Source organism: Pipistrellus hanaki, assembly GCF_964339955.1.
Source record: "Pipistrellus hanaki genome assembly, chromosome: 12".
Taxonomy (NCBI): domain Eukaryota; kingdom Metazoa; phylum Chordata; class Mammalia; order Chiroptera; family Vespertilionidae; genus Pipistrellus; species Pipistrellus hanaki.
In genome coordinates, this window is record NC_140514.1 from 12,970,861 (window position 1) to 12,997,273 (window position 26,413).

Sequence of the window (26,413 nt, forward strand, 5' to 3'; positions counted from 1 at the left end):
ATGAGTTAGGAGACCAATACTGTTGTCTCACCACAGAAACTTTCATAAAAGAACAGCTGTGCTTTAATGTCATTGTGGCTTCTGTGGGTTACACATGCAACATTCTCTTTTAATGTCTAATGTTTTTGTAATGGATATAAAAATGACTTCTCTGGGAATGCGGATTTCGCCCCCCACTTTACTGCTTTCATGTCTATGAGCATCGCTAAAGCTCTCCCATCACCTCTTGTTAAGTGACCACAGGCCCTAGCAGTCTAGATCACCTGTTGTTAGATGTTGGTGACAGGTAAAAGGGGTCTTTCTGTGATCCTGAACTTGCCTAATACAAACAGGTTGCATGAAGTTATTAGTGGATGTCTCTGAAGTGTCACATGTGTAATGCATTTGAAGAATATAATCTAGTCGAGCCTTAGATAAGAGATGAAGCTGCTGAGTGGGGGAGTTTCATGTAGAGAGGAGTGTGCTTTAAGAGCTGCTCTGATACTGATGGTAGGGAAGCGCTGTGAGCACCCCAAGTCCTCCCTCAGCAGCACAGTCCATTTGGCAACTGGACCAAGCCCTCATGCATCATTTGACACATCTAGCAATCCTGTTTGAGAAAGAGCCAGGATTCTGCCATTAAAAAGCTAGAAATTTTGGCCAAGCATTTTTCAGCAGGATTGGGACCAAATGATAATTGATGGGAACAAATAAGACACTAAGTGTAACTGGATGAGCTCCCCATGACCTCCAGAGAGACAGCCAGCTTATTGAAAAGCACTTTGGGCCTTGTGGTGTTCACACTTGGAAAAGGCTGGACTCTCCTGCTCTGAGATGTATACTGTCTTCAGTTAGGCATCTGGCCAGGCAGGACTAGCTTCCTGTCTTACATTCAGATATAGTCTCCATTGTAAGACCTTCCCAGCAGTAGTGGATCAACAGTGGATCTAGATTGCTAGAACCCATGGTCATTTAACAAGAGGTGATGGGAAAGCTCTAGAGATGCCCATAGACATGAAAGCAGTAAAGTGGGGGAGGGGGGAAAGAGGGGAGAGAATCCATATTCCCAGAGAAGTCATTTTTATATCCATTATAAAGACATTAGGCTGTAAAAGAGAATGTTGCATGTATAAACCACAGAAGCCATGATGACAGTAAAGCACAGGGAATGGACACACCCTGCATATCATGTTTTGTGTTTGGGGCAACTTACATCATTATGGTTTCATTCATTTTCTTGTTTGAAAATTTAAGCATAGGTTCTCACACTTGGATTGATTTTACTATTTATCATGTTTGAGGTAATGGATTTAATCTTTTTATATAGGCTGTGATTTATAGAAAAGACATTTAACTCTTCTGTGACATAGGCTCTTCAAGTATACAAAGGGAAAATAGGCACAACTTAGTTTATTTTTTCTGAATTCTTTCCAACTGACTGGTGGTCTAGTCTTGAGGGGCACAATCATGCTGATGGAGTTTTCTGTTGGGAGGGAAGAGAAGAAGATGGGAGTTCTGTTACTGTTGTGGTGAAGGGCCTAAAGTAGTTCATTTGTCTGACTGAAGATAGCTTCCTAACTCTGTGTAGGACCATAACTAGGGATGGGGTAAAAATGGAAAAGTACCCAGTCAAGACAAAGCAATAACTGAATTACTTGTGGTTTGGCTTGGCTGAGAGGACAAAAGGATCCCTGAGAGGACTTATAATACATTAAATGCTATTTTTTTCTATGTGGGTTGCTTTGAACTCACAAATGGGGTTAGCATTTCAAAGTCTGAGGCAGCTCCCCATAGAACCCATTCCTGGAGAAGAGGTAGAGAGGCTATTACTGGGACTGTATCAGTGATAGTGCCCCAAACCTCAGAAAAGATGTCTGCCTGGAAGCCATCATATAGCTTACAGCCACATTTTGTAGCCTATTTTATAGATGTTTTAACATTTTGCTTCTGCCATTCCTAGAAAGAGGCCTACAAATGATGATTTGTGGGTTCGGAGGACCTATTTCCCTGTAATCACTCTACTTCTTCCCACTTCAAGAAAGGGGCTATATGACTAGGGATTTCACATGTACTGTGAAAAGACTTGATCAATTTAAAATAGATGTATGTAATTTAATACATCCGACTTTTAACCTCACATATCTGTCAGTCCCTTCCCATTTCATTTCTGGAAGGACAAAGAGAGCTGAAGAAGATAGAAATGAAATTCAGCTCCCAGAAGGAATATCAGTTATTGGAGGTGAATTGGGAAAGTTGGAACTAGTCCAGAGAAGAGCAGAGAGCTGATTTAAGAGTTAAAGGGACTGATTTATGATGACAGATGAAAATAATTAAATATATATGTCTGGGCCAAGTAGCAATGAAGAGAAAGCTATGATAACAATCTACAGATATCTGAAGAGAGAGTGGCAGTGAAGGAGAGGAATTATATAGTGTGGTCCATAGAAGTAATAGGATGATACTTGTAGAAGGAAACTTCAGATTGGGTATCAGGGAAACCTTATTTTCTGTAATTGATACTCCACCACTATGGAATGGAACTCCAAGGGAGCAAAGAGTAAGGTGAGATGTGGGTCAGACAAGCCACAGAGTTCATAATTAATCAGTTCTATATTTTCACATGTTGAGAAGCCACAATGGGCAGGAGATCTGGTGTGGGAAACAGTGACAGGAATCAGGATATTTTGAGATACAACTATTTTTTTGGTTTTATTAACTTATTTTTAATTTTTCAATTATAGTTTACATACAATATTGGATTCATTTCAAGTGTACACCATAGTGATTAGACAGCTATATAACTGACAAAGTGATTGCCATGGTGAGATATAACTCTTGAGAACCTTTGAGTATTGGTGTTTCTAGGAGAAAAAGAAAATAATTGCATATGCATCTTTGAAGTTGGTGGGAAGTGCTTACAAGAAGGTTGTTAATGAAAAATATTTTGAAATTACTGGGTTTAGTCTTCTCTGCCAGATTGAACACAGAGTATTTCTGTGGGGTGTTGTCTGTACGTCCATTGTGGGGAGGCATACTCACCACAGCATTAAGATACATCTATAGGTGTGTGCATCATCAAGTCATTGGACAGAGAAGATATAAGTTCTAGATTTGGTGGACTCCTACTGGCTACCTAAAAACCTTTTGCAATGCTGTGAGTAAATATAGCTATTTGAAAGGTGAAGGTCAGAGGGATTAGCCTGGAGGGAGAAGAGAGGCAGAGTTGGGTCTGCAGAAGTTGCAGTCCCTTGCCACTCTTCTGATTACAGATTACTGCTTGATAAACTCACTTCATGGGAATTTGCCCAGCCTGACCCCTAAAGGACATTTTGCCTTTATAACCATTATCAGAGGCCTTGGGGTGTGTGGGCGTGTCCCTTAACCAAGCCTGCATTCTCTCCAATCTGGGACCCCTTTAGGATCAGGCCTAAAACAGCAGTCAGACATCTCTCTCACAATCCGGGACTGCTGGCTCCTAACCACTTGCCTGCCTGGCTGCCTGATTGCCCTTAACCACTCTGCCTGCCAGCCTGATAGCCCCCTAACCGCTCCCCTGCTGGCCTGATTGACACCTAATTGCTTACCTGCTGGCATTATTGACACCTAATGCTCCTCTGCCTGCCCAGTTGCCCCCAACTGCCCTCCCTTGCCAGCCTGATTACCTTCAACTGCCCTCCCCTGCAGGCCTGCCCCCCCCCCCCAATTGCCCTCCCTATAGGCCTGGTCCCTCCCATCTGCCCTCCCCTGGCAGCCATCTTGTGACAATGTGGGGGTGGCCATCTTGTGATGACGTGGGGGTGTTCATCTTGTGATGTGAGGGCATGAGGGTCAATTTGCATATCACCTCTTTATTATAGAGGATACTATCCTGTTGTTGTGTGAGACTTTACAATTTATAATGCACTTTCACATTTATTATTTTTTACCAATCCTACAGTAGGTAGCACAAGTATTTGTTTTATTTTATAAATGGAGTAACCAAATCTAGGTGTTTGAAAATACTTTTTCAAGGTTATATAGGTAGGAAGTAATATATATGAAACTTTCATTTATGAATTGAGAGATTATGAGGTGTGTTACTGAATAGGATCACAGACCTTTTGTTCAAATGAGGGCTCTTTCCACTAAGGGAATCATCTCAAGGTGCAGATTATAAACAACCAAAACATATAAATAGATGAAAAACTTTAATTTATCCTTGTTATAAGGTTTTGCAAAAAATATTTGGTGTTAAATAGCCTTGACTTAAAATTTTTGAGGCCACGTTTCATTATTAGAAAAATGGGAATGGTAATAGTTCCTATCTCGAGACATTGTCATAGAGATTAAATTAGATGATACATGTAAATACTTAACCCAATAAAATACACACAATAAAGTACTCCATCAATATGAACCATATGGCTTTCCACAGCAGGAACAACACCCCAGCATTGCATATACATTTTAGTCTATTTGTATGGTGCCATCTGGAGTTGTGCAGTCCTTATTTGTGGCCATATGTGGCAACACTGGTAGCTGTGGGTTCCCCATGTGACGAACTTCTAATTTCCAAGAGATAAGAGATGAGATCTGGTGGAAATGAGGAGAGAAACCAGTGTGCTAGTTTCCATTTTCTCACTATGGGAGGTCTGTCTTTCTCCGAATTGTGGATGAGAAAAAGGATTGAGGTGTGGTATTTAATTAATTTCTATCAGCTTGTATCTTCTTGTAGGTTTTTTGACCCTGGATTCAGTCCAAAGATTAAAGCACTATATTCATAACCCAATTATTTTTCTCCTATAGAAAGACACCAAGCCTTAACTTTTTAAAAGTATGAAATCGAATCCTGAGGAAGAACATGACAGGTTTTACAGAAGAGTAGTTTTTTGATAGCGATCTTCCCTAACAGGGAGATCTATGCAGTTCTAGCCCCTCCATGCCTAGAGAGGTGCTGGGCCACTGGCCTCCGGTAACTTCTTTGTTATAATCAGCTGAAGCTGTGCCCTTTCCTTACATTTCTAGCCTCACCATTCATTGTCAAGTGGAAGGCAGGAGAGAGAGATGGAAAGTACCACTTGGTTAATGGACATGAGCCCTTTAATAGCAGTTAAACCTTTGAGATTCCATGAAAACACAGGGCCCAGGGATTTTGGTGGGAGGTTGCCTTAGGAAAGTACCTCAACCTAAAAGAAGCTGTTAAGTAACCACAAAACATTTTATAGGTGAAGTGTGTTTATTTTTTGTTTACTTGTTTGTTTGCTTTTATAAGCCATAGTTGAGTGATTGCCTCCAAAAGAAGCTCATGGACATCATCTCTGCTTGGGAGTAGGTGAAGAATAGGTAGTATTGGGGAGAATGATTATAGATGTTCAGGAGCCACATGGACAGAGCTGTGAATAAAGCTATCAAGGAGCCCTATGGATGCTTTCTCCCTTAGATCCATTGTTTGTCCTCTGGACTAGGATGTGGCCAGTCTTTCTTAGTCTGGTGATGACCTGGCTCTTTTACACAGGTCAAAGTATGAGAAAGGAGAAGTTAAAAGAGGGTTTTGGCCTGGCAGTGAGGTAGTGAGGGGGTAGGAGGTATTCTTGTACCTGTTTTGGTGAGCCCTTAAATGCCCTCCCCTGCCAGCCTGATTGCCCCCAACTGCCCTACCCTGCTCACCTGTTCACCTCCAACTGCCGTCCCCTGACAGCCTTATTGCCCACAATTGCCCTCCCCTGCCAGCCATCTTGTGGTGGCCATCTTGTGATGACGTGGTGGTGACCATCTTGTGGTGGCCATCTTGTGATGATGTGGTGGTGCTGCAGGAGGGTGCGAGGGCCACCTTGGCTTTTATTAGTATAGGTGCTTGTTATTAGGTTTGAAATCTTGTGAAACTCCCTTAATCTTGTTGAGCTTCTGCATTTTTGTTCCTAAAGGAGGTAACACAAAACTTTTCTTGACTTCCTCATGGAGTCTCTAGAGCATTGTATGCTATAACTTATATGAAAGGCTTCAGTGTGGGTTATTAAGAATAAATATATAAGGTAGTAGAAAAATGAATATACAAGATCATAAAAAGTGCTGAGATTCCGCTTCATCCACCTATGTTTTCAACCAACCCTTGGCTTAAGGAGCAGCAGTACACAGGTACCAGACTTTGAGGTAGGTCTTGGGTTTTAGTTAACAGTTCAGTAGTCCTGAAAAGGGTTTATATGGCTCCTCCCCAAGGTTTCTCAAAATGTGTTTTTTCATTGGAGTCAGTTTTCTCAATTACAAACTTTTCTGGAAAGGAATCTCTGGTATAGGACATAAGAACCTGCATTTTACATCAGAAAAAAAATTTAATTGAAGAATGATAAATATAATAAATAGTATTGAATGCATTGATTTGTGTACAGCTTGATGATAATTCACTTGTGCAGAATCCATATAATCACTGCTCAGATAAAGATACAGAACATTTCTTATATCCCAGATAGTTCTCTCCAGTCCTTTTCTAGTCTGTATCTCCCCAATACCCAAGGTAAGCATTCTTCTGATTTCCATGTAATCAATTAGTATTGCTTATTTTTTAACTTTAAGTATATAGAATGAGATTATATGTACTAATACCCTTTTGTGTTAGGCTTCTTTTATGTAATTTGACTTCTGTAGGATTCACCAAGGTTGTTGTGTATACCAGTATTCTTTCTCTTTTAAATTTCTGTGTTTTATTCCTTATGTGAATACTAGAGGCACGAATGCACTGGTGGGGTAGATCCTTTGGGCTGGCCTGTACCCTCTCATAATCCGGGGCCCCTTGGGGAATGTCAGAGAGCCAATCCCTGCAGGTCAGGCTGAGGGACTCCACCAGTGCATGAATCTATGCACTGGGTCTCTAATATGCATATAAGATCTTCAGTTAATCTTTTCCTATGCTCCCTCCTCTCCCCTTCCCTTGGAGATTCACCAATCTGTTCCATGTTTCCATGCTTGTGTGTTGAGCATCTGTCCCCTGGTGGTCAGTGCACATCATAGCTACAGGTTGAATGGTTGAACAGTTGCTTAGGTTTTTATATATATAGATAAGATAATTTATCATTCTCCTACCAAGGACTAGATTTATTGATTACTAATTAGATTTATTTTACACCAATTATAGGATTATTCAGATTATTTATTCTTATGTGAACTTTAGCCATTTGTATCTTTTAAGAAATTTAGTCCATTTTATCTAAGTTGTTGAGTTAACATAGAGTAAGTTGTTCATAATATCCTCTTATTGTTTTTTTTTTTTTTAATGTTTGTAAGGTATTTAGTGATGTCCCCTCTTTCATACTTTATATAATCTCTCTCTTGGTGGTAATCCTGGCTAGAGGTTTACAAATTTTATTGATTTTTAAAAAAACTAACTTTCTGTGATACCAGTTTCTTCTCTTTTTAAATTTTATTTCAATTTCATTGATTTCTGTTCTTATTTTATTAAATTTCCTTTATTTTGTTTGCCTTGGGTTTAATTTGCTCTTCTTATTTCTAGATTCTTAAGTTGAAAGCTCAGATAATTGATTTGGCACCTTTCTTCTTTTTCTAATATAAGCATGTAATGCAAAAATTTCTTCTAATAACATTCAGCTGTATTAAAAAATTTCATTATGTTGTAATAGAATTTCATTTATATTCAATTAAAATACTTTCTAATTTTCCATTTGGCTTTCTCCTTGACCCATGGTTATTCATGTGTGTTTTAGGTCAGAATATTTGGTCATTTTCCCAATTATTTTTCTCTTACTGTTTTCCAGTTTAATTCTGATATTGTCTGAGAACATACTTGGTTTTATTTCAATTATTTACAAATTTTTAAGGTTTATTTTATAGTTTGTCTTACTGAATGTTTCATATACACTTTGAAGAGAACACAATTTAAAATATATATATTTTTTATTAGTTTTTTACAGAGAGAAAGGGAAAAGGATAGAGAGCTAGAAACATCAATGAGAAAGAAACATCGACCAGCTGCCTCTTGCACACCTCCTACTGGGGATGTGCCCACAACCAAGGTACATGCCCTTGACCGGAATCGAACCTGGGACCGTTAAGTCCGCAGGCTGATGCTCTATCCACTGAGCCAAACCAGTTTCGGCAAAAAGGACACAATTTTCTGCTGTTATTGGGTGGAGGGTTCAATGTCAGTTAGGTCAGTTTGGTTAATAGTTTTGTTCAGGTTTTTTGTATCCTATGGATTTTCTGTCTGTTACATGTATTACCAATAAAGGAGTGCTGATATCTCCAAGTTTTGTCTTGCTTGTTTCTCCTTGCAATTCTGTTAAATTTTGCTTCATGAATTTTGAATTGTTAGGTGTCTTCTTTTGATTATTTGACTCTCTTATTATCATGCCATATTTTATTTTATTCTTAGTAATATTTATATGTGGTTAGTGCTTGCATGGTATATTTGTTGTATTCTTTTACTTTTAATTTATGTCTTTATATTTGGTATCTTTATTAGAGAAAACACATAGTTGTATCTTGTGTGACTTTTAAAAATTCAATTTTGGCCCAGCCGGTGCGGTTCAGTGGTTAAGCATTGACCCATGAACCATGAGGTTACAGTGTGATTCCCAGTCAGGGCAGATGCCCAGGCTGTAGGCTCGATCCCAACTAGGCTCTGTTCTGTAGATTGAACAGTTTTTATGGTCTGAACTCAAGTTTACTGACTTTGTTCTGTTTCCATTTTGCTATAATTTCTAATTTTAGATATTGTGTTTTTCAGTTTAAATTTTCTATTTAAAAATAATTTCTATTTACCTACATAGAACTACCTTATCATTTAATTTTTAAGAATATTTACTTTTACCTTATGGGATATAGTTATAATAGATAGCTTCTTTAAATTTTTTTTACTGATAATACCAACATCTGGATCATCTTATTATTGGCACTTATTGATTATCCTTCCCATAATTATTGCTCACATTTTTTTGTGTATTGATTAATTTTTATATTGTATCCAGGAAAATTTTGAACATTATGTTGTTTGATCTGAGGCTCAGGTGTGTTTTAAACTTTAGTTTTTTCTCAAAGCCTTTGTTATGCTGCTTTGAGTCTGTCTGCATATCCACATATGTGCTACTCAGAGATGAGCTGGGATCCTGGGCTAGTTTCTTCACAGAATTAACATGTTTCCCTCTATGGCTCTCTCCTCTCTGAGATTTTCTGTGTATATGTACAACTGCTGCACATTTTCTGACACTAGGGTTGTTCTGGGGCAAAACAGAGAGATAACAAAGAGAAACAAAGCAAGGATTCTTTTCAGATTCTTTGGCCTGAAGGGGCCCCCTTTTCCCAGTCCTCTGGCCTGGGTTTCTAACAGAGTTTCTATTAGAATTTGGGCTGCTGTCATGGTCAGCCATGCTGACTCTGGTTGAGGGCTCTGGTTGATAAGAGAAAAAAAGAAGGGGAAAAAAAAGAAATGGAGATTTTCCTCCTTACTCTGACTCATCAAGCCCCTTTTCATGACCTTTTAGCTGGAAAGAAAGGTGCCGCCCATGGGGGCCCGAACTTGACTCACGGATGCAAGAGAAAAGAGGTAAAGAGGGAAAACTTGCCTTCATATGGGCTACTTTTTTAGATTTTGACTTCTCTTTCTCAATATTCCTAATTTTATTTACTTTTCAGAGTCTTCTGATAGTTGGGTTTTGTTTGTTTGTTTGTTTTTTGTATTTGGTTCAGAGTTTTTATTTGTAAGTAGCAGGATAAATAGAATTTAATGGGCTTATTCCATCTTGCTGCACTGGAAATCCCTCATTCAATGAATAACATTTTTCTTCAGGATTTAATATTTAATGTTATGCTATTGTTCTGTATTTAAACTCTCTGTCTTTGTTTACTGAAAGTATCTTTATTTTGCTTTTATTTCTGTAGAAAATTTTCACTGGATATACTTTCTGATTGATAGCACTTGAATGATCTTGTCTCATTGTTACATGGTTTGCATTGCTTCTGATCAGAAGTCAGATGTTTCCTTTATATCTCCCCTAATGTCTCTGTCCAACTCACCACTCCCATTACTATATTAGGATTTTGTCCTTATCATGGGGTTTCAACAATTTGATTATGATGTACCTTGTAGAGTGTGTGTGTGTGTGTGTGTGTGTATGTGTGTGTGTGTGTGTGTGTGTGTGTGTGTGTATGTATGTTTCTTGTTTGGCATTTGTTGAAAAGTTTTTTGTTTTTTTGGGGGGGTTTATAATTTTCATCATATTTGTAAAATACCTTTCTAGGTATCTAATTATAAGTGTTATATTATTTAGTGTGTTACCATATTTTATTAAGGGCCTATTAATTTTTTCAGCCCTCCTTCTTCCTGAACTTGTCTTGATAGTTTTTTTTAAAAAGCACATATGTTTTTATTGATTTCAGAGGGGGGGAGAGAGAAACATCAATGATGAGAGAGAATCATCGATTAGCTGATTGTGACATATCCCCAGTGAGGGCCATGTCTCCTGCATGCCCCCCACTGGGGATAGAGCCCACAACCTGGGCATATGCCCTAACCGGGAATCGAACCGTGACCTCCTGGTTCATAGGTTGATGCTCAACCACTGAGCCACACAGGCTGGGCAAGTCTTGATAGTTTTTGTTGCTTGTCTTGAAGTTCACTCTTTTCTGCCATGTTTAACTTGCTGGGGGGGAAAAGCCCATTTAATAAATTTTCAGTTTGGATATTGTATTTTTTTCCTCTAGAATTTCTATAACTATTTTTGTTTCTCTCCTCATTATGTTTTCCTTTAAGTCCTTAAGTATATTTATAATAACTGTACTAAAGTTTTTTTTTTTTTTTGGGCAGTCTGGTACTATAGAAAAGAACACAGCAATTAGACCCATATTACCTGGGGTCAGATCTTAGCCTTAATGCTTAGAAGCTGGGTTGATAGTAGGCAAGTTACTTAAACTTTCTGTGCTTTAGCTTCCTCAAAATAATACAGAAATTACTTCCTTCAGAAGGCTGTCATGGAAATAAATGAGATAATATATAATGCTCTTAAAACAACAGCACAAAATAAGCCCTCAATGAAAACACTTACACATTGACTTACAACTTTTTAAAAATTGCTTTCTGTCTATTAAGTGATTTCTGTCATTTCTCTGTTTATATTGATCAATTTTTCTCTTGGTTAAAGGTCACATTTTCCTGCTTCTTTGAACACTGAGTAATATTTTTTATTGAATGTGTGTATTACAAATATTACATTCTGAGTTTGTGGATTTTGTTTTCTTCATTAAGATTCAATTTTGTTGGCTAGGGAGTTAATTTACTTGCCTATCCATTTAATACTTTTAAGGATTATTGTCAAGGTTTGTTAGAGGGAGTTTAATCATGGTTAGTTTAGGCCTACTCCTACAGTTTGAACTTTCTGGGGTCTCCACTGAATGTTCAACGACGTTCTAGATTTTAAGTACTTAACTCTGGCTAGTAAGCACTTAAACATTTTATGATTCTGGGTGAGCTCAGAAGTTATTCAGTTTATAGTTCCCTGCAAGGTATTTTTTCCCTGTTAGCTGTTATTTGCTCAGCCTTGTGGAATTCCACCCTATGAAATGAACAACTTAATATTCAGCCAAAGACTCAAGGGGACCCCTATGTACAATAGTTTTGTAGAGATTTCCTTTCCCCCTGCCTTCATTTTTTGTTCGTTCATTCTTTCTCTCTCTCTCCCTCCCTCCTCCTTCTCTTTCTTCTCCTTTTCCTCCTCCTTATCCTCCTCCTTTTTTTTTAATTGTTATTTTTTAAATTGTTAATTCAACAAATAATTATTGATCAGCTTCAATATATCAGACACTGTGGTAGGGGCTGCTCAGATAGCGATGAACAAAACAGACCAGGGCTTGGCCCTCACAAGGTTTACAGACTGGCTAGGAAAGCATATTAAATGTACAAACTAGCAAATGTATAGTAAAAAGCAATGATGAATGCTGTGAAGCCTCCTTTTGTCTTCCTTCCTCACTGTCTCTGGATTTCAGAGTGCTCACTGTGCTTGCTTCTTCCCTTCCTGACTTCCTCTCCTTAAGGCACATGTGTCAAACACAAGGCCCGCGGGCCAAATCCAGCCCGCCAGGCCTTGCAATGTGGCCCGCACCACGCTGTCATCACTGCACTCCGCTGTCAGTTTATGACATTGTCAGTTTATGACTGTTCAGTAAACCATTCGGCCCGCGATTTAGGCTGGATTTTAGATTTTGGCCCCTTCTCTGATTGAGTTCGACACCCCTACTAAGGGGTGGGCTTCAAATGAGGACAAGTTTCTACCACTTTAATCTGATCATCTCGGAGCACAGTGAGGCTCTTAACCTTATGTTGCTGCAGCTTAGCGGTAGGAATGGGCAGAACTGCAATAAGAGTGAGTGGAGAGAAGGAAAAGAACTCCCTTCTTTGAGACAAGAAGACAAATGTTCAGACCAAGGACAGAGAGCTCAAAAGGGGTCCAGATGTTCTTCATATGTTCCATGAAGTATGACCAAAGGTCATGCTAAATAGATCAGGAAGCCATGCATTCTCTAGCTCCTGCCTTTCCCTTCATGTTCCAGTCCTTCTGTACCCACACATCTCCTTGACAAACGTGGCTGAGGGAGGAAACAGTAAGGTTTACTAAATACACATTTGTCAGCTAAGGTAGGAAGGCTTTCTCTTCCCTTCCTCTCCCCTTCTTTTCCTTCTTTTAAATTTTTTTTTTTAATCTTCACGCGAGGATATTTTCCCATTGATTTTTAGAGTGTAAGAGAGAGGGAAAGACAGAGAGAATTACCAATGTGAGAGAAACACATCGAGTGATTGCCCCCGACCAGGGCCCAGGTCAGAGAGGAGCCTGCAACTGAGGTACAATGTGCCCTTGACCGGAATCAAACCTGGGACCTTTTGTTCCTCAGGCTGAAGCTCTAACTACTGAGCCAAACAGGCTGGGGCCTTCCTTCCTTTCAGAATATTAGTGTCAATATCATATTTTGGGAAAATCTGGTTGGAGAAAAATGTCCAGAAGTATGAATGCAGATTTGATAGATATGACCTTTCTCCTCCCCCCCGCCTTCAGAACAATAAATGTCAAATAGCTTAAAATGACAGCTAGGATGGCTAGAGATTATTTATGTGTTTAAATGTTCAGGGAAGAAACTTAATTTAAACTTAGGTATAATTTACGCAAAGAGTCTGACCTATGAGAATTGTAAGTGCTTTTAAGTATAAGCAGTGATCTTTACATTTCAGAAAACAGAAAATGTGAAAAATCTGAATAGATCAAAGACACAAATGATTCCTGTTAGGTAATGAGAATGTTTATATTAAGAAAGCACTTTGCAACACAAAATTGTATTTGTTTTTTTCATATCTGTGTGGTATGGTATATGGTGGAATTCCAGAAAAAGACCCACAATCCACATGTCCTTTCCATTGATGAGGTACAAACTATTTTTTTAAAGCCTTTTATTTATTTTTTAAAATATATTTTATTGATTTTTTGCAGAGAGAAAGAGAGAGGGATAGGGAGTTAGAAACATCGGGGATGTGCCCGCAACCAAGATACATGCCCTTGACCAGAATCGAACCTGGGGCCTTCCAGTCCGCAGACCGACGCTTTATCCACTGAGCCAAACCGGTTTCGGCTACAAACTATTTTATAATATGTACATTTTTACTTGTATCTCTTATCCCCATTTTAGTGAAGACCTTCTATTGTTAAAACAAGAGAGAGAATTCTCTTGCTCCAGCTGTGTAAATCCTGATAGAAGTATAATCCCCCAGCCTAGAATATAATTCTCTACTCAGCCTCATACTCAATTATCATCAGAAACAGCAGCATTCCTTTCAGAATGGAGGCTCTAAAAGGTGGTTTTGTTTAAAAAAACACACAAAAAAACCCCTGTGAACATCAGTTAACCCATTTACTTCTGAAAGGACACAGTATTGCACTGTGTTGAGAAAATAGAATGTGGGGTTAATTCTGGGTCTGGTACTCAGCTTCAGAACTTACTAGTTCAAAGTTCTTAAGGCATTATGACAGTAACTTATGTTTTCTGCTCTTGGTATTCTCATCTATAAAATAGAGATTCTGATAGCATTTGTTTTTAAAGGTTCTTAGGAGTAAATTAGATAATTTTTAAAAAGAGTATAGTATAGCACTGCCAAGTGATTAAAACACTGAAAATATTACCCACTGTTGTATTTTATTGTTGCTTTACTAATAAAGGAGTTTCTTCTAATTATTTTTGTTGCTTTGTTTTCATAGCATCTTTACTGACATCTAACTATACTAAAAATTAATTTACCTTGTAGAAATTAAATTAAACAAAGAAAATATTTAAATATTGTAGACTAAAGCAACCTATTTGCTCAAAAAGCTGAAGTCATCTGAAAATCAGTGCCATCCCATAGGAACCAGTAAGTTTTATTTATTTTTAAATGTCAAATAATTTTAATTAAGTCTTGAAGATTATTTCTAAACTCTTGAGACATTCATTATAAGATCTTTTACTTTCATAGTAGAGAAATCCTTATTAATTAACTCTGAAGTTTGGAAAACTGCATGAATTGAGGCAGTAGAAGGAGGGGAGAGAGCTCAGTACCTGGGAGTCGGGCACTAGGTGTTTATTTTAGGATGTGCCGAGTTGTTCTATTTGAACCTGGGCAAATCACCTAAACTTTCTCGAGTCTTAGTTTCTGTCATAGGAAATAAGTGAGTCCTAATTTCTACTATCCCTTTCATATTAAAATTTTGTGATTTTACTAATTCCAGGACTAGTGTTAAAACATTACTGGAAGTTTGGGAAGATGCTATTTCTGCAAATAGTTGGGGATAGGTTGTGAGAAATGATTACCCTCTTTTATTCTTATATGTTTGGCAACTAGCATGTTATGAAGATTTGTTTAGTTCTAACTAATATGGATAAAGACTATGATAAGATTAAAGAAATTATTTTCATTTTCACCCCAAAAGAAAATCCAAGTATTTTGTGCTTTTATGGATATACTAGAGGCTTGGTAGAAATTCATGCATGGGGTAAAGGGGGGTATGTCCCTCAGCCCAGCCTGCACCCTCTCCAATCTGGGACCCCACGAGGGCAGTCAGACATTTCTCTCACAATCCAGGACTGCTGGCTCCAAATGAGAAAAAAGCAACTTGAGTGAGTTTACTATCCTCTTTCCTAATTGCCCTTAACCACTTCTGCCTGCTAGCCTGATCACCTCCTAACCACTACCCTGCCAGCCTGATTAATGCCTGACTGCCCACACCTGCTGGCCTGGTCGACCCTAACTGCCCTCCCCTGCAGGCCTGATTGCCCCCATCTTTCCTCTCTTGCCAGTCTGGTTGCCCCCAACTGCCCTCCACTGCTGACCCAGTCACCCCTAACTTACCTTCCTTGCAAGTCTTGTTGCCTCCAACTGCCTTCCACCTGCCAGCATGTTCACCCCCAATTGCCCTCTCCTGCATGCCTGGTCCTCCCCTCCCCCCTCCCCAATTGCCCTCCCTTGCAGGCCTGGTCCCTCCCAACTGCCCTCCCCTGCTAGCCATCTTGTGTCCACATGGGGATGGCCATCTTGTGTGTTGGAGTGATAGTCAATTTGCATATTACCTTTTTATTATATAGGAAGAAAGGAGGATAGTAAACACACTCAAGTTGCTTTGTTTTTGTTTTCTCTTTTAATCATTTCAGTGAGTCAGGGTCCAATTGTATGGACAGAGGCAATAGATAGATAGATGATAGATAGATAGTTATTTATCTACCTACACACATAAAACAGTATTTTTTCCTTATCTGAAGGGTTTATATTAGAGGTAGGATTGAGGGATAAGGAAGTATTTGACTCATTTGCCAATGAGTCAGGTGTGCAGTAAACACTTTTTGAATCAATGAAAGGAAGAACAGAGAATGGATGAGGCATGAAAATAGGGTATATTTAAAGGGCTACTTGAGCAAGTCCTTTCCATCTGTAATAACCCATGCCCCAGTAAACACACTGTGTATCTTATAAACTCACTGTTCACTTCTTAACGGCTCATCAATTCTTAACTTCAGTTGCCCCTTTTACAGATAATCCTAGAGACCTCTAGTGTGTTCAGAACTTTGTAAAGTTTTATAGGGTAAAGGACATCAATTACAAAATGTAGTCCCTGACTTTAAAGAACTTATAGTCAAATAAAAAAGACCAAATATACAGAATTTGAAATCAAAAGTTAGGGATTCAAGACCTGATACCAGCATCAATTAGCTTTGCAATCTTCATTTAAACTCTCTTGAGCCATAGTGAAGTGCAGAGCATGATTCCCTTCTCACAGGGTTGTTGAAAAGATTAAATAAGATTGTAAATGTAGAAGAGTGCTCTGTTAAATAGGAAGTACTATAAGCACTACCAACAAATTAATTAGGAATAGTACAAGAGATGATGGGTGTAAAGGCTGAGTGTGTTGGGGCAAAGAACAGTGAGTAGGGGACATGAGCAGTGACTTCCTGACGGAGCTGATGCTCTGTGGGTCCTGGAGGATGAGGAGGGTTTGGGGAGTCAGGATTAAAGGAGAGCATTCTAGGCAGGGATTGGGGAGCACGGAGCATGGATTGAGGGGTGCTATATTCAGTCTGATTACCACTAGTTCTGGAATACCTACTATGAATCTCATGCTTTGCTAGGACATCTTTGTTTGGATAAGAGATTTTATGTTGGAAAGTACAGTTGGATGAAGAGGATGGGATCAGGACATGACAGGAAGGCCTTGGAAAGCAAGCAAGTGTTTAACCCTTTCATAGCAAGAAGTAGCCATTCATAGTTCTGATGTTTTTTTAAGAATTTAATTGGTAATGGTATACAGTCTGGATTAGTATGTAGAGACTGGAGTTAGTCACTTGGGGTGGTGGGATAGGGAAGATTAGGAAAGTTAAAATAACAGAGAGAAAATAAAACTCCCCCTTCTGCCTCTGACTCCAAAAAACTTTCATAGACCTTGGCATCAGAGCCAGAAGAGGGGGAACTCCAAGTTTTTCTAGAAAAATCTGCCAGAAAGATTAGAATAACTGGTTCCTTTGATAGGGAAGAAGTATTGGGGAAGAAATGAAATTTGGCAGGAGGAGTTAAGTTCTGTTTGCACATGGGAAACTGAGATGATAGCTGACTCTGGGCAGCAATATCCTGGAGGCGATCAGAACTATGGGACTAGAACTTGTGTAAGCAGCAGGGCTAGGCGTAGGGATTTGGGAATCATCAGCACAGACACTCCTCATAAATTATGCACTTTGCTTAGAACTTAATTTCATGCTTTTTAGAAGATAAGAGACATGAACATCTTGCTGAATTATGGATTATGCAACTGTATTAAAAGTAATTCTCTCTTTCCATGGTGATTTTTGTGTTCTTTCTCCCCTCTGATCTACTCCCCCTTCCCCTAACACTTTATAAACTGAGGGACACAATGACCTTTATTTCTGCCAGATCAGAAGATTGTCAATGAAGAGATTGAGGTGATTGGGAAGGTTCACCAGAAGATATGCCAGTCCTCTTGGCACCCTCACCAATCTTTCAGAGATCAGAGGGATGCAAGCTTCCTCGAGGAAAGCAACCATTTATATTTATAGGAGGAAATGTTTAAAGAGCTAAATTCTCTGTCCCTCGACAGCTCTGTTGTTTGATTTGCAGCTTTTCTTAAGTAAAGCACTGCTTCTCAATGAGAGAGGGGATGCTTGGCAGATAACGTGATCAGATGAAGTCAAGCTTTCAGATATGGTGGATGGTCTTGAAGCCGGGCCTCCTCTCCTGGCACCAAGCTTTCATTTATAGTTTGAATGGAGTTCAAATAGTGGGTGTAGAACTTCAAAGTTGAATTTTCTTTTTAAAAAATATATTTTTATTGATTTTAGAGAGGAAGGGAGAGGGAAAGAGATACTAGTAGAAACATCAATGATGAGAGAGAATCATTGATTGGCTGCTTTCTGCATGCCACACACTGGAGATGGAGCCCACTACCTGGGGATGTGCCCTGACTGGGAACTGAACCGTGATCTCTGATTCATAGGTCAACGCTCAACCATTGAGCCTCTTTGGCCAGGCAAAGTTGAATTTTTGTTTTGTTTAATCTTTTTCTTTCTCCCCTTCAAAGAGAAAGTTTACCCAGAAATTTATTTGGCTGTTCTCAAGCATTGTCTGGCATAGAAAGTATCAGACTTGAGATTAGATAAATTAATGATGGGGAGGGGGGATTAGGGAAATAAGACACATGGTACTAACATTTATTGAACATTATTACATGCCAGGCATTTTATATACATTCTCTTATTTAATCGTTACAACTGCAAAAGATGGGTATTTTAATCTGTTTCACAAATGGGGCTCTGAGCGGTTATGTGGCCTGCCCAGATCAAACTATATATTAGTAAGTGGCTGAATTGGGATTTGGTTCCTCTAACTAGGATTAGGTTTCAAAACCTGAAGTTCCCTTTCTTGTGCTAAGCTTGAGCTTTCTTCCCATCCCTATAGGGAAAACACTATTTAAAAATAGATGTTGGTAATAATTTTCCAGAGGCCTATGGTGTTGGATGAGAACCCAGAAGTACTCCTATCCTTTTACTCCTCAGCAATGTCACTCATTTCCTTTGTTCCTCTTTTCTTCCTGAGTTCTCCTGTTTCACCTCTGCCTACCATAGTGCCTTCTTTGAGTTTTAAATCTCTCTCTCCTTTGAGGTGTGTAGGTTAAGGATGAGGCAAAGCGGTGACGTAGTAAGCATTAAGTCCTTTATTTTTCAGGGTGTCCGGTGCACTTTTCACTAACCTTCTTTGGAGCCCAGTCAAGGGCAGGTGGATAGTACAGTTTGGCTGCTTCTGATTTTCATTTTGACTGTGGACAGACATTGAGAGAAGTACCTACTGTGTCCAAGGCACAGTGAATACTAGAAAAAATATTTTAAAGTGACTAAATTGAAATTTCCTTCCCTTCTTACTTCTTTTTCTTCCTTACAAACTTCAGTGTCATATGAAAGTTATACTTTCCAGATATAATTTTTCCCCCCCGGTAATAGGTACACTCAAAGTTCCCCACTTTCGGGATGTGCAGCTCCTGTGGCAGCCAGGGCCGAGGGCCTCTCATCTGTAGTCTGCGCAGCCCCAGGTCCAGCCATTAGGGAGTTTGATGCTGTGGTTACTTCTAAAGGAATGCTCGTTATTGATGCTAATTGAACTTGTAGTTAATGAAAAAGGATTATTTCACAGGGCTTAAGTCAAAGCCAAAATTATTATTACAGGTTAATTATTCTCCTTAAAAGGTACCATTACAGCTGTGATTATTTTTTATCAGCTCTTTCTCTGGTGCTGAAAGAGATTCCTTCTAAGGCAGATTCCTGATATAATTAGTCACCTCATCTAATTCTTAATCACCGATAATTTTTCTTCAGATACAGGTTAATCAAAGATATATAAGTTGGATATTCTGCCTTAATTGCATTTGATCAGTTTCAAAGAAACTCTTCCTTCTTCCATTTTTGCTAAGGAATGTGGCCTTTCCCTGTGCTTTTAAACCTACCACGTGGAAGAAGGAACCAAAATGGGCTCGCTGAAAGAATGCACCTGCTCTGCTACTGGCAGCAGGGGAGACAGACTTCTCTGGTGTTCCTGGAGCTGGAATAGAGAGTGGGAGAAAGATTCTCCTTGGCTCTGTTGTTGGGAATCAATGGCATAGAAACTGGGGTTTCTGTTATCTTTTCTCTTCATTCTCTTCCCTTCTTGTTTTTTCTTTTGATTGGGGGGAAAGGGGTCAACATAGAATTTGGGGGCAATACTATTCCTAGCAACATCCAATTTACCTTCACAGCTATGTACTTTGGTCAAGTGGTTCCCTCTTTTGGGGCGCCTTTTCCATTTCTCTCCATCCTGGGAAATGCTCTTCATACTGTAACACGTTAAGCCCCCAGTCAGTCATGAGTGATTGACACTATGCTTTCTTTCTTTCTTTTTTTTTTTAAAAAAAATATATTTTATTGATCTTACACAGAGAGGAATTGAGAGGGACAGAGAGTTAGAAACATCGATGAGAGAGAATCATCGATCAGCTGCCTATTGCACACCCCCCACTGGGGATGTGCCTGCCAGCTGCCTATTGCACACCCCCCACTGGGGATGTGCCTGCCAGCTGCCTATTGCACACCCCCCACTGGGGATGTGCCCTCAACCAAGGTACATGCCCTTGACCGAAATTGAACCCGGGACCTTTCAGTCTGCAGGCCGACGCTCTATCCACTGAGCCAAACTGGTCCCGGCTGACACTATGCGTTCTGTCCAGAAGACAAAACAGGCTGGGCGTTTAATGTGTTAAATACACTAAAAAATCAACTCCTCCATGACATGGGACTTCCATAGGTTTTCCCTGTCTCCACAAGAGAGACCCACTCCCTCTTTCATATTCCCCAAGAGCTTATGACCACATGTCTTGTTAATTCTGTGGCAGTGTCTGGGTCTTCTTGTACCCTCACTCTACTCTCCCATTGTAGATTCCATGGAGAAATTCAGTATCTGTCCCATACTTCAGGATGGAGAGACACGTGCTAAAGTTTTCTGGCACCAGACACCATACCTGGTAAATGCATGAAATGCCAAGGAAAGAGACAGACCCATCACATGTAGCCAGCCCCCTTTCTGCACCTGGGCCATTGAGAATGCTCACTTCTGTGGTCTTCCTTTCAAATGTCTGTTGGCTGAAAAAAGACTCTTGGGAGAGCCATAACCTGACCTGTAATTGACTAAGTTGAAGCCCACAATTAACTGATGAATTGAGATGGTGAAGGACCTCCTGCATTAAGCCACTGGAGGGACTATTGAAATGCAAATATTGTTGCAGAAACCGGTTTGGCTCAGTGGATAGAGCGTTGGCCTACGGACTGAAAGGTCCCAGGTTCGATTCCGGTCAAGGGCATGTACATTGGTTGCTGGCACATCCCCGGTGGGGGGTGTGCAGGAGGCAGCTGATCGATGTTTCTCTCTCATCAATTTTTCTAGCTCTCTATCTCTCTCCCTTCCTCTCTGTAAAAAAAAAAAAAAAAAAAAAAAATCAATAAAATATATTTTTAAAAAATGCAAATATTATCTAGACGGAATGAAATAAGAAACCATGGCCAATCATGCAACACTCATTTACTAAGCCCATGAATTGTTTTCCACATCAAACCGACGAGTCGCTGGGTAGGTTTCTGAGGGAATAATACAGGAGCCAGACCTTGGCTGAGCTGGGCTGATAGCCCCAGTGCAGTGATTCTTGGAGCTGACACTTCCTGCTTCCATTCTCAGCTTTTGTCTTTCTGCCAAGACTTTTTAGTCATATAACTCAACTCACAGCCCATTCCCTTTTAGAGAACAGCTTTGTCTTTTAACCCTTGTTCACTTTCAGTGCCTTTCAAAATGAAAGGATTTTTAATGGAATCCTGAGTCACTCCAGTGTGGTCTGCCTTCCCAGGTTGTCACCCATTCACAGCGCAGAATGGTGCAGGAGGCCATCCCGAGTAATAACTTTCAGGGCAAATTAAGGCTTTAAATCATACTGGAGAATTAGGATTTACTAGCGGCCCTCATGTGTGCCACTGTAACTTGCCAACCCAAATCCCACCTTATCGCCAGGCATAAAAGCCACATTAAGTTTTAAGACCTGATTCAAAAACGCATTATGAATAATGATGACACCTTGATATTAAGTCTACAGAAATGAGCCTGGGCATATGACTTGATATACTGAGATTTTACCAATGATAGAAATGTTAGTGGTTTTACGATTTCCATTGATTATTAAGCAAATACTACATCTTTCCTTAGGAAATATTAACCTCCGAAGTATATTTTAAGAAGAATCTATGTAAATGGTGTGTGGTGCATGCATATGTGTGTATGTGTTTGAAGCAGCAGCATTTTCAGATACTGACATTTTGCCTTGTCTTCCTCCTAATGGAAAAGTATAATGCTTGGGAATTTAAAGGGACTCTAGAATCAAAGAATATAGTGCATTAAAAAAGTGCTTAGGAGTAAGAGTGAAACAGACTATAACATTAGAACACCTTGATGTTTTAAAATTTTATTTTTCTGCAGTAAAGAAAATATCCTGGCTAGAAGTCCTGCTTCTTGGGCTCTTATTGCTTTCCCATTAATTCACTAGGTCAGTGGTCGGCAAACTCATTAGTCAATAGAACCAAATATCAACAGTACAACAATTGAAATTTCTTTTGAGAGCCAAATTTTTTAAACTTAAACTATATAGGTAGGTACATTGTTATTAATTTAATTAGGGTACTCCTAAGCTGGCCTTTGCTAAAAACTCAAGGGACCAAAGAGCCACATGTGGCTCAAGAGCCGCAGTTTGCCGGCCACTGCACTTGGTGATCTTAGGTTATTGAAAGTCTTAAGAGCTAACTCTTTATTATTGTGATAAGTTTTGTTTTGTTTGATTGTTGTGTTGAGTCAGGTTTTGCCTCCCTCTCTCATATAACCCTCCTAGCAGCCCTATGAGAGAATTATAATGACTTTTTCCATTTCACAGAGGCTCAGAGAGGTGAAGTCACTTGCCCAAGTGGCTTCTTGCTCAGGGCTCACAGACTCTCAATACATGGGCAGTGTGCTGTGCAGCTGTCTTCAGTCCAACAACACCATCCACAGCAGCAGCTCAGACTCACTGAGTGCCTACCGTGAGCCAGACCCTGGAAGGGGGACAGAGTCACGTGGCACTGGCTCTAAGAGCTTGTAGACAGGGCAACTAAGTTCTCTCTGGGTTTCATGATCTTCTATTTCAGAAAATATTTCAGATTCTTGACATCCCTTCCATTTGAAAGCTTAAGAGCATTTATACTATTTGCAATGACTTCTAGTCTTTCATTTCTTTATGAATATTATTAGCCGCACACTTTTATTGATGACAGGTACTCTGCTAAGGGTTTTATAGGACTATTGAATTTCATCTTCAAGCCAGTCCAGGTATGACTGAAAATGAGGAATTGGAGGTTTAAAAGAGTTACTGTGGTCAAGGTCATTCAGTTTATAAATGGCAGAGCTGGGATTTGAATCCAGCACTATCTGTCCCATGTTTTTCCCATGTAAGCTATTTATTGAAATGTAATAAGCTCCATTCATTTAAATGAACTAAATTCTATTGGTGCATGTATTGTGGACATAGAAATCTAGGTAACTGAGCTATCTTGAAGCCAGGACAGCAATCTGCTTATAATAGGCTGTATTATATGCCAGAGAATATATGTAAGTGGTGTGGACAGCCTCAACCTTGGCATTTGGTTTGTTTGAAGTTCAGAATGTATCCAGGAATCTTCACAGCAGTGAGAGTTAATATTTCACCCCAGTGAATTGATCTTGGGAAGTAGTTAGTTTTAAAAACAACAATAACAACAACAACAACAGCAGCAAAGAACTAGTATTTATACACCTTTTTCTATTTTCTCAGGCCCTTCCACATCCATTATCTCATTTGGTAAGAGGAAAAGAATAATGGAATGAGTTGGAAGCCTGAAAATATATAAAACGATATTGAATCTTCCCAGGAGAAACTCAGAGCAGCGAGAAAAGGAGCAGGGTCACTCGTCAAAGGAGATGGGCTTATCTTTAAATACCTAATCAGGAAGGCAGCTGAGCAGTAGATAAATGTAAAAAGGCCCATGAAGCTTAGAATAAATGGAGCAATCTTTTTCTGAATGGAAACCAGCTGAAATTCTAGGGCCAGGGAAGAGGAGTGGTGGAAATATTCAGAAATTATGGCCTGAGGAGAATCCCTAAAGCTGTCAGGCAGTGGGGGGTGAGAATAGCCCATCAGGAGTGGCCCAGATAGATGGAACCATAAATCTAGGGGAGACGCATTATGGCCATCACAAGACACCTCTGCGCCCTAATGGGGAACGGGCTGAAGGATTTTATATAGGGTTTGCCTAGCTCTGGGCTTGACAGAATTGACCGTGTCGACCTTGGGAAGGCTCAAAATTCAACTTGCTTTTAAAAATGGGCTTGTGGGGTGCTTAGATCATCCTGAAGATCCACAGTCATCCCTCCCCCCGCCATCCAAGAGCCTATTAAAAAGATTGTATTCTGTTGGGAGATAGTATGTATGTTGGACTAAGGGAAAGAGTCTGGGTGTTCAGGCCCCTGTGTGCTCCAATTCCATCAGTGCCTATGGAAGCAGTCTGGAGTGGTGGTGGGAACCTGGGCTCTGGCATGGATGGTCTCACTTATCAGTTATGTGACAATTCCTTCAGTTCTCAGTCCTCAGGTTTTCTCAGCCTTGATTTTATCATATGTAAAATGGGGACAACATTATCTCACAGCTTATTGTGCGGTTAAAATGACCTGATGGTTGTAAAGCATGTAACACAGTGTCTGTTGCAGAGTAAATGATTAGAAATAATTATTAGAGATGAAAATAGGTGTATCTCTTCATTTAGGAGTCACAATTCACAAAGGGGAGTGTGGTAGAAAGTTTCCAGGACCTCAAACCCTGATTACTTTACAACATTTATGTCCTTCTCATTTATGCTTCTTGTTGGTGCATTGGCATGGCTGCTGCTGCCCTGCTCCAAGCTGTCAGTAGGTTGAGATGTGCTCTGAAACGACTGCTTGAAGCGTACTTGAGCCCATCTTCATCAGAGGGTCTATTTCCAACCAAGTCCACCCCCTGTTTTATTCAATCCCTCAGGTAAATGGATAGACACTAGATATCTATATCTCCTGCCTTCTTTCCCATCTTTCTTCTGCAGAGAAACCCTTGTGCTGGAAACATTTTGTTCTATTTTTTAATTTTTAAATATATTTTTATTGATATCAGAGAGGAAGGGAGAGAGAGAGAAAGAGAAAGAGATAGAAACATCAGTGATGAGAGAGAATCATTGATCGGCTGCCTCCTGCATGCCCCACACAGGGGATCAAGCCCACAACCCAGGCATGTGCCTTGACCAGGAATTGAACTGTGATCTCCTGGTTCATAGGTTGATGCTCAACCACTGAGCCATGCCGGCTGGGCCATTTTGTTCTATTTTAATGTATGCTTAAACATTAACAAAGTAAAAATAAAATTTAAGAGAAAGCTGCCAAACTAATTTTCTAGTCACTTTTCAGTTTAAATTAACTTCTTCTTTTTTTAAAAAAATATATTTTATTGATTTTTTACAGAGAGGAGGAGAGAGGGATAGAGAGCTAGAAACGTCGATGAGAGAGAAACATTGACCAGCTGCCTCTTGCACACCCCCTACCAGGGATGTGCCTGCAACCAATGTACATGCCCTTGACAGGAACCGAACCTGGGACTTTTCAGTCAGCAGACCGACGCTCTACCACTGAGCCAAACCCGTTTCGGCTTAAATTAACTTCTATCCAGTGGTTTTCATACTGTGTCCATGGATGAGGATGCTCCACTGTAGATTGTCATAGCTACTCACTTTCATTAGTTTCACACATCTGGATCTTCTTAGAACTTCACTTGACAAAATGTTCTGATACAACCAAATGGCATGCAAATTCCTCAAGAATCAGAAGGAAATAGTGTACTAGATGTTATAGTAAGAGTTTTCTGTGGTAAAGGAACTGTCTTAGAAATTGGCATGTAACTTGGTATTTTCCCCAAATGGTTTTTGATTAAAAGTGTAAAAGATGCAAAGATTGTGGGTATAGCAAGAGGAATTTCTTTGTGAGAAATTAACAAGAAGTAATGTACATGTCTTAAAATTGACTTTTGTGAATTAAAGTGTTCCAGAGCTAATATTACATACTGAAAATAAACATTATTGATTTTTTTTTCTGGGTAAATTACATGTTTCAAGGTTATTGGTGCCCATCTGCCTCTCAGTTCTGAATTAGGTTCACCAGCTGGAGCAGCACAGATCCCAGAAGGTCTATGCAGGACCAAACATATACTTGTTTTGGTTGAACAAAGGGAAAAGTCCCTTTAGAGAAAATAGGTGATATGGAGATGGTAATTTGTAGCAATTGAGAGCTAATACAGAAGTAACCATATTTATTTAGAAGCTTATAGTTTTTTGAATTCTGCTTTGAATTGTATCATTTCTTAAATAAATAAGTAAAATTTAGTAAATAAATTTGTATTAGCATTGGTCATTAGCTAATACTTAGGTTCCATTTTATAAAAAAAATAATTGATCACTTTTATTTACTATAAAGGGAAAAATGTTTGGGTACCAGATAGAGTTTCTAGATTTGGCAATTAAAAATGTATGATGCCCAGTTAAATTTGAATGTCAGCTAAACTTGTTCCCTACACTGTTTGGGATACACAGATGCTAAATACGTATTTACTCTTTCATTCTTTATCTGTAATTCAAATTTAATTGGGTGTCTGTATTTTATCAGGCAGCTCTAGCAGTAAGCAACTATAAACTCCCCTTTGACTCTTCATGTCTGTTGCACAGGTGAGGTGAAACCTACTTGGTATTGTCTGGGTTTTAGAAATAGATAGAATTTTAATTTAACCTGGTA

The 26,413-nt window shown here is 39.4% G+C and overlaps 1 protein-coding gene across 1 annotated transcript in view; it reads left to right on the plus strand.

Annotated features, from left to right (window-relative positions):
• Positions 1-26,413, plus strand: part of ALK (ALK receptor tyrosine kinase) — a gene marked incomplete at its 5' end in the record, with an annotated part of 534,776 nt that overhangs the window by 2,185 nt on the left and 506,178 nt on the right. The window lies entirely within an intron of this gene.